The sequence below is a fragment of the Zingiber officinale genome, chromosome 6B (assembly GCF_018446385.1).
Source record: "Zingiber officinale cultivar Zhangliang chromosome 6B, Zo_v1.1, whole genome shotgun sequence".
NCBI lineage: Eukaryota > Viridiplantae > Streptophyta > Magnoliopsida > Zingiberales > Zingiberaceae > Zingiber > Zingiber officinale.
In genome coordinates this window covers 52,449,536-52,458,261 of record NC_055996.1, presented here as the reverse complement: position 1 = coordinate 52,458,261, position 8,726 = coordinate 52,449,536, and the positions used below count along the sequence as shown (strand labels likewise).

Sequence of the window (8,726 nt, the reverse complement as noted above, 5' to 3'; positions counted from 1 at the left end):
AATCATCATCACGGAGCAAGCAACCAAAGCACACTACAACAAAAACCCTCATAGACATCAGTGGAACAACAACGGTTTTAAGCAAAAACCGATGTCTTTGAGTATTTTACACCGGTTTTTTCAAAAATCGGTGTCTATGAGCGCAGATTTTAGCTCATAGACATCGGTTTTTTAGGCGATGTCTATGAGCGCCTTTTTTTCGTTAATAGACACCGATTTTAACTGCGGTTTTTAAAATCCGGTGTTAATGAACCAAAATAAAATATTTTAATATTCCCACAGCCAAAATTTGCAACACTGTGAAGTTCCCTCCAAACCTAAATCTATATCGCGCCCCTTCCTCACGCGACCATCTCTCTCGTCTAAACCTAAATCTAAACCTCCATCCATCTCTCTTAACCTCATCTGCCTCTTCTCCTTCCTAGATCGACGCCCTTGCTTCTCCGTCCGCGTTGTGAAACCTCGGCCACGTTGCTCGCAGTCTCGCTTGTTTTTTTTGTTGGTCCAGTCCGCGGAAGAAGAAAAAAAAAAGTCGCGTCGCATCAAAAAAAGCACCGCCCGCGAGCGAGCTCCTCTTCGCAAGCCCTAGCCACCTTCCTCTCCGCGAGCGAGCTCCTCTCCGCGAGCCACCGCCCTCTCCACGAGCGAGCTCCTCTTCGCGACCAGCCACCTTCCTCGCCGCGAGCCACCGCACCTTCCTCGCCGCGAGCATCCGCGAGATGGAGCTCTCCATGAACCCTATTCCTCTCCGCGAGCCACCTTCCTCTCCGTGAGCAGTCTCCTCACCGCAAGCCCAAGTAGCAGCGGCCAGACACCTTCCTCGCCGCGAGCCACGACCCTCTCCGCGAGCCCTAGCAGAAGCGCCGCGATCCAAATCCTGGTTGGGAAAAAATAGTACCACCATTACCATCCAGCAGCAAGCCATCCTGGTCCTGCGTTGAATCTTCATCGTCGCTCTGGTAATTTCCCCTCTTTTCTTTATTGGATTCTTGCCTAATTGTCTTCTGTTTCCTTAGGGAATCACTAATGGTTAGGTTTTGTTTGGATTCATGTGCTGGAACAAAGTTATTTGGTTGATTATTTTATTTTTATTTTTATTTTTTTGGCAAGAAACAAAATGGCCAAATTAATCTGGGTAGATTTCTGGTTTGGCTGGTTCTTCATGTTTGTGCCTCATATGGAATCAAAAAATTTGTTTCTTTTTAAACCCATGGATTAATTCTCTTTCATCCGTGGATAATTCTAAAAGGCGTGAACTTTCTTGCTGAATTGGTCTTGTAATCCTTCAGTTGAAGCTCGTTTAATCTATTAGCATTATGGCTTCCTATACTTAGTCACACTTCCTTTTTTTTTAATTTTTAATCCAAAGATTAGGGGGTTTTTATTGTTGTTTTTAGTACCTTCCTAGAAATGTGTTATGGACGACTATAAAGAAGTAATTAGTTCTAATTCATAAAGAGATAATGCTGATTTCTTGCTTGTAATCTGTATTTTACTTATTTGCCTGTGCATTCAATCTAGTTATAGCATCTTTGAAATGAAGAGTATTGAAACCTATTTGATCCCACTTCTATCCAGTTTTTCTTGAAGGAACTCTCATTAAGTCTTCTTCGTAAGTTGTATAGTAAACCATGAAGAGTGTTTGTTACTCAGTTATGTGATTACACAAACCATGGAAGTGTTCAAGAGATTTGTTATATTAATTTAGTTTGATTTATTTGCATATTGTGCAACTACTAACTCGCCATTGAAAGAAGCTAACTTTATCCAGAGGATTGGAAGTGCAAGTATATCCATGGTTAACAAAAATATATTAGTGTATGCATAGATGTTATGTGACTGATAATTGGATTGCACCTTACTGATATGAGGTTAATCTATGATGTGAACCTTACTGATACATGGTAAAAAGTCAAACTCTTTGACTACCTCCTTAATATCTCCTATTACTGATCTTTCAAGCCCCGTTGTGTCCATTTCTATTACTATGAAGAAATTGAAAGGAAAGAACTACGCTTTGCGTGCTGCAATAGTTTGAGTTTGGTTTGTGGTTCATGATGTAATCGGCGATCTCTTCCAATTAAGATAAGACATTGGGATAGTTACTCACATTGGTTGACTTTAGATTTTTGAGTTGACTGTAGTATTTTATAAATCACTTCAATTGTCAAGGTCATTTAGAATAGTTCTGACAAGGTCTTCACTATTATGTGCCTTCATATTGTTTGCTCTGAGTTAAAGCTAGTGAATGCTCAGATTTTGGGAGCCCCTTCCATTCTACTCCCGTCAGATGTCTAGATGCGGAGGATGTTGGCATTTACCATAGTGGCACAAGTTGGTGTTGTCCTAGATCAAATAATTCGGGGGAACTATTGACTAACACCATCAAACATATTTAAATTGATTATAATTGAATTATAATATGCTTCATTTCTGTGTTACTAGTATGTTCCAATTTACCTCTAGAAGTTTGTGAACTTTGTTTGATTATTTATTGTCTGCTATCTATATATTGTATTGCCATTTCTTTTTGGAGAAGTGTGCTTCAATTTTTTTCCCCCTGATAAAATCATCATTGTATTTGTACCTCCCTATATGCATTCCTGAACAAATGGTTTAGAATTTAAGCTTGTGCTATCTGTAAATATTCAGTTTTTTGCTGCTAAATTGTGTTCGAAGTTAACACTTTTATCATGTGTATTTCTATGCACAGGAAAAACATAATCAGGAATTTCACTGGTAGCTAAGATCTGTTATTTTGGACAATGAGGTTAGTACTAGTAATGCTTGATATTTACCTTTTCTTTTGTCTTGGCCTTGCTAGATGTTGTCTGTTTAAACAAAATTTCAAAAAATTATTTTCGTAAATTAGTTGACGCTATTGCAACTGGCCTGAAAATTCACAAATTCCATAGTTCAGGACCTTTTAGCTTTTCTTTTATTTGTACAGAGGATGCTTGTCTGTTTTAGAAGGAATTTGACTAAGTGATCATTCATAGAAAAATTGATTTTACATATGACTAGATTCAGAATTTAGAAATTCTGTAGATTTTTTTTTAAAAAAAAATCGTTAGGTGTCACTTTTTTTTTTCCCTAAAACTGACTTATGTATTTCTCCATGTTGGATAATATAAACCTTAAGAGTTGCATATTATGTATATCTTTTAGTAGGCCTCAAGTGAGATGGAATGAAGACAACTTGTATGAAATTGAAGCCAATAAACCAGTGAGGCAGAAAATAACTGAACCTAAAACACCTTATCATCCTATGGTTGAGGATGATGGTAAGTCCGCAAATGTTGATTTATTCAAACAACTTGCACTTTGATCTAATATCTATTTAACAAGTTAAAGAGGGAATAAATAACTTTCAGATGCTTAAAAGTCATTCATTGGTAATGCAGGTTGTTTATCGCCAAGAAGAGCTTCGCAGGTCCAAATCATCCTCATCTTCTACTGCTTGCTGATTTTTCCCCCTTTGATGAAGTGTCTTCTTTCTAATTAGAAAAGCTTGGACCAGTTGAAGTTTCTATGTAGGTATGGATGTGGGCACATTGATTTAATCCTGTGATTAGGTTCAGAATAGATAATTAACATAACATTTCTTCCACTGATACTGTCTTTATCTGATTATTTTGTGTTGCTAACAATGTGGTGCAGTCGTGGAACTATCTATGCTAGTGTTGTCTTCTAAAATAGTTCGTGTATTGCCGTTAATGTTGTTCTAAGGAAAGAATTTATCTCACAATTCATTGTTTACTTAACATTTTGTTCCTTGCATTTCGCTAAGTTAGTTTGCTAAAACAAAAGAACACTTCGTAAGAATGTTTTCCTTATTTTCTCCTCCTTGGTAATATTTTAAGAACTATTGGCAATGCACTTATTGAGATTGTTTTCATGTCTAATTTGAATATTTTGATCTCTGAGTGTCTGGAATGAGAAGATTAAGTTCATAATGTTATGAATGGAGTGAACTATTGGCAATGACACTGCTTGAACAAGAAGCAATTTTTGTTCAGTGGAGTTGAGGGAGAGTTTTATTTTTACTGTATTCATCTATTTATTTTAGTCTTAAAGTTCTCCTGGTTAATGAAGTTAGAATGATTAGTTACCATATGAATTCATATTAATGATCTTCATTTTTGTTGAGTCTCATTAATGATCACTTCCATTCAATAACATAACTTGAAGTTTAGTTTTACTATAAGGGCGTGCTCTACTTATTTTTTTTTTCTCTTTTTACCCCAATTCTAGATGAAAGATTTTCTGAGATAATTGGAAGCCCTTATTACATGGCTCCAGAAGTTTTAAAACGGAATTATGGACCAGAAATTGATATATGGAGTGCTGGAGTTATACTCTATATCTTACTGTGTGGAGTTCCACCATTTTGGGCTAGTAAGCTTTCTATCAATAAATCCATTTTGGTAACTATGCATTGGGGATATCTGGACGCAGGAAACCTTGTTGGCATCTATTATGAACAAAGTCAACTTGACATGGCAATTCTGCATTACAAGCAAGCTATCAACTGTGATTCTACCTTTATTGAAGCTTACAATAATCTGGTAAGTTGATAATGGTCTAATATGTCAAAATGTGATATCCTTCTTGATGGTGAGCCAGGTTAGTTAATGATCGACTTTCTTGCACATTAAAAGGGGAATGCTCTCAAAGACGCTGGACATTATAGGGTGACTTTTTAATTTGGATATTTTTATTCTCTTAAGGTTTGGCAGAGAGGTTTGATTGGGATAAAGTCATGGAAGAGAATTACATTATTGGTCTCAAACAGGTGATAAAATGTTTCTATTTTAAGTGTTTAAGATTGCATAGTATGGCTTTGGGTTACTTCTATGATCAGGTTCGGCTCTATATATTTATCATGTATGGCTTTGGGTTCCTTCCTCCTCGTGTTATAACATTTGAGCAACAACATCAACGTTTTAGTGAGTCATGATTCTGTGTATCTTGGGCATGTTCAATTATGCAGCGATTTTATTATTACATGTATTTCTGCACATAACTATTTTTTTACTTTACGTTTCATCTCACTTATTTTAACAACTAAATTGTGTACAACTTTGTTGGACCAGCATGTACCTTCTGTGTCAGAAGTTTCATGATTTAAATCTATTCCTCATATGCTAGTCTTCCTAATCATTTGTGTTTTGGTGAACTTCTTGATGCTAATTATGAAGCCATTTCTGTTGGACTAACTACAATTTAACAACTTTCATTATGCACTTAGTATGTGTATGATATGAGTTACTTATGAAGTATACAATAGTCTTTTGTAGAGTATTTTGTTCTTCTTGAAAAACTTTAAGATACTGTAAAGTGCGATTGAATGTCTTTTCTGCATAATGCAACAGTTTTCTATAGTAAATCCAACATATATGAAAAGCTGATTAACTTATTTTAACCTTCCCGATCAACTTGTTTCAATTAGACATAATAGGGTTTAGTCTATAATATTTCTAAACTATTGAAAAGTTATAACTGTTTTCAAAATTTTTATGCCTTGTGACTTTCTAGGATACTCTCTAGCTACCATTCCTTTGATGTTGAATTCTGAATGCTATATTCTCAACACATTTCATTTTGGCGAAGTTGAATTTGTAGACAAGCCTAGTACCTGGACTAATTTTGTTTCTTCTGCTTAATACAATGTTAAATCCGATTGGATGATTATCTGCCCCATGAGCTTAAGCTGTCAGTAAATCACTTGATTTATGCTATTTTATGCAATATAATAAGTCATTCCCCCCCTAATTTATATCGTTTAACTTGTGTGCCTGCAAACAATTGTGAATTTTCCTCCTTTATAGAGAATTATATATCTGCTTGCAGGAAAAGAACGATGTTAAGCTTGAGAAAGTTCTAACAACTATGGAACACGCAGCTATGGAAAACAAAACAGTAATATTAACAACTTTGAATGCTGCCTAGGCTTCTCCTGGTTCTATTATAGATTTATTTTTTCAAAGTTTTCGGACAGGAGATGGAACACGCAGACTCCTGGACCATTTGGTAATCATTGCCTTGGACAAGAAAGCGTACATAAGGTGCATATCCTTGCATACTCACTGTTTTGCTCTTTATACTGAGGGAATGGATTTCTCAGATGAGAAGATTTACATGACTGCTAGATATTTGTCAATGATGTGGAGAAGGATAGAATTTCTGCGTGTTATTCTCGAAATGGGATACAACTTTATTTTCTCGGTAAAATTCTCCTTCCTATGATTGGCCTTTGTAATATTCTGTTTGTTAAAGTACTGATGTGTGAAAGTGACCATACCTTCTGGATCTTCTTGTTCTCTAAGTATCTATTTCTATGTAGACTATCTTCCCTTTTTTTGTTCATAGCCAAGTTTGCAGGCAATGCTCTATTGTTAAACTTTGTTCCTTGTTTCTTGTTTATGCAACATATTTTGTTACTCCTTCTTTCATCTGCTGCAAACGCATATAAGATAGAATCATATATATCTACAAATTTATGCATGGAATGCATGCCTAGGATAATAGTTTGCTCGAGTGTATGAAAGTTTATCCAATGGGATAGGCATTAAGTTGTCCATATAAGCATCAGTATGTGACAGACTCATTGTTATCCATGCTCTTACTGCCTAATATTCTTTATATAGCTTTGCATATAATTCTGTTAGCAGGAACTGCTAACATCTTGTACTACTGATACTCTGCATGCTGTATCCTTTTTAGTCTTGGTTTACTAATATATTATTTATGTGTTTTTACAGTTTACAAATCTCAAGTACTCCAGAGTTGAAATTGATAAAGTACGGTTCGAGTGGGCTGAATGCATGCTAGATTACATTTGAAGTGTGGTTCTACCTTGATGTGTTAAAAGAATGTTCTACCTTGATTTTGATATCTATTAGCTAGCTTTTGATGTAAAAAAGAATGTTTGGGTATTTTATGGATATTGTTGTAAGAAGATTATTTATATAATTTGTGAATATTTGTGTATTTTATGGATATTATTGAATGAAGAATATTTGTATAATTTGTGAATATTTGTGTTTTTTTTTATTGTCAGTTTTTCATTGTTTCGGAAATCAAATTTGTGCTGTTAAAAAATATACATATTACATCGGTTTTCCACCACTGCAAAACCGGTGTTATTAACTAATATTACATCGGTCATTTACCGCTGCCAAAACTGGTGTTATTAACATACAATATTACATCGGTTTTACACCGTTGATGAAACGGTGTCGTTAAGTGATACTACACTGGTTAATAACCGATTCGAAGACCGGTGTCGTTAAGTGATACTACACCGGTTTTAACCCGATGTCTAAATTGGCAGACTTTTAATATCGGCTTCATAGACATCGGTCGAAAATGAAATAAACACCGGTGGAAAACCGATGTCTATGAAGGTTTTTGTTGTAGTGGCGTGACGAGCTATTCACCCCCCTCTAGCATCAAATGACCCTAACAAGTGGTATCAGAGTGAGGTCGCTCTTTACCAAAATCATCACCGGAAGGGGCAACAAGGCTAGAGGGTGAAGAAGTTGAAGCAAGTTCATCAAAGTCAAAGAATTCAAAAACCTCAACTTCAAGATGGAACTCCAAGATGGACTTGGATTCAATACAAGGGTGTCTTCACCATTCACAATGATGAGCTTTGATTCTTGGAAATCAGGGATCGAAAACTTTCTTATGATGGACATAGAGCAATGGTTTACTCTAATGGAACGTTTTCAAGCTCCAACAAATAGTAAAGGCAAAATTCTCAAGAAGAGCAAGTGGAGCCAAGAGCAAGTCTAAAGGTGTAAGGCGAATGACAAGCTAACCAAATTATTGGTTAGTTTATTGCCAAGTATAATTTTATGCAAAATTAGAGAATTTGAAGATGCAAAAGAATTATGGAGCAAATTGGCCAAGCTTCATGAAGAACCCTCCACTACACCAAATCAAGAGAAATCCAAAGAGGGCAACTCATTGGGGCAAGAACAAAAGGAGGAGGACACCAAGATTGAGAGATGCTCAACATCGGAATAAGAAGAAGCTTCATCCTCAATAGAGTGCAACGAGAAGGGAAAAAAGGGAGCACACTCTTTGTTCCATGTAGAGGATGAAGATGAAGAGGTCTCCACTTCAAGGATTGAGGGGGAACGACCTTTTTTGACACCGGATAAAGAAGAAGGAGAAGCTTCTACATTCGGATCAAGTGGAGAATAAGATGACACAACCTCCAAAAGTCATAAAGAATCAAATGGAGGATCGAGTGTCATCCCTACACATGAAGATATAATTAGTTCAATTAAAAATAAAAATCTTATTATATATTTTGAGTGTAGGGAACATGACCATTACAAGAGTAAGTGCCCTAAATTAGCCAAGAAAAAGGCCAAGTGGCACTAAAGGGCAAAAGTCCAAGGAGACCGCCCACACAACAAAGAAGAACAAGGAGCACATAGTGTACTTCTTGTGTAATCAAAAAGGACATTACCGGAGCCAATGTCCAAAAGGGAAGAAGTCGGTCAATCCCAAAAGAGGAAGCACAAGTCAAGGGGGAGATCTTAAGAGCAACTCCAAGGTAACATTTATTGATGCAATTTCTCATAGAAATGGTAAAGAGCATGCTAATTCTAGTTTATATCATTTTAATGTCATTTACCATAAAAATAGAAAGCATGATAGTATTAAGGAAAAACATGTAGCTCTTCATGCTAACACTACCTCACCTAAGG

At 36.1% G+C, this 8,726-nt stretch overlaps 1 long non-coding RNA gene across 1 annotated transcript; it reads left to right on the top strand.

Annotated features, from left to right (window-relative positions):
* Window positions 1-882: 882 nt before the first annotated feature.
* Window positions 883-3,226, top strand: LOC121990179. The gene is made up of 3 exons (XR_006114491.1): window positions 883-959; window positions 2,714-2,770; window positions 3,169-3,226. It is a non-coding gene; the product is annotated as an uncharacterized LOC121990179 (long non-coding RNA).
* The last annotated feature ends 5,500 nt before the right edge of the window (window positions 3,227-8,726 follow it).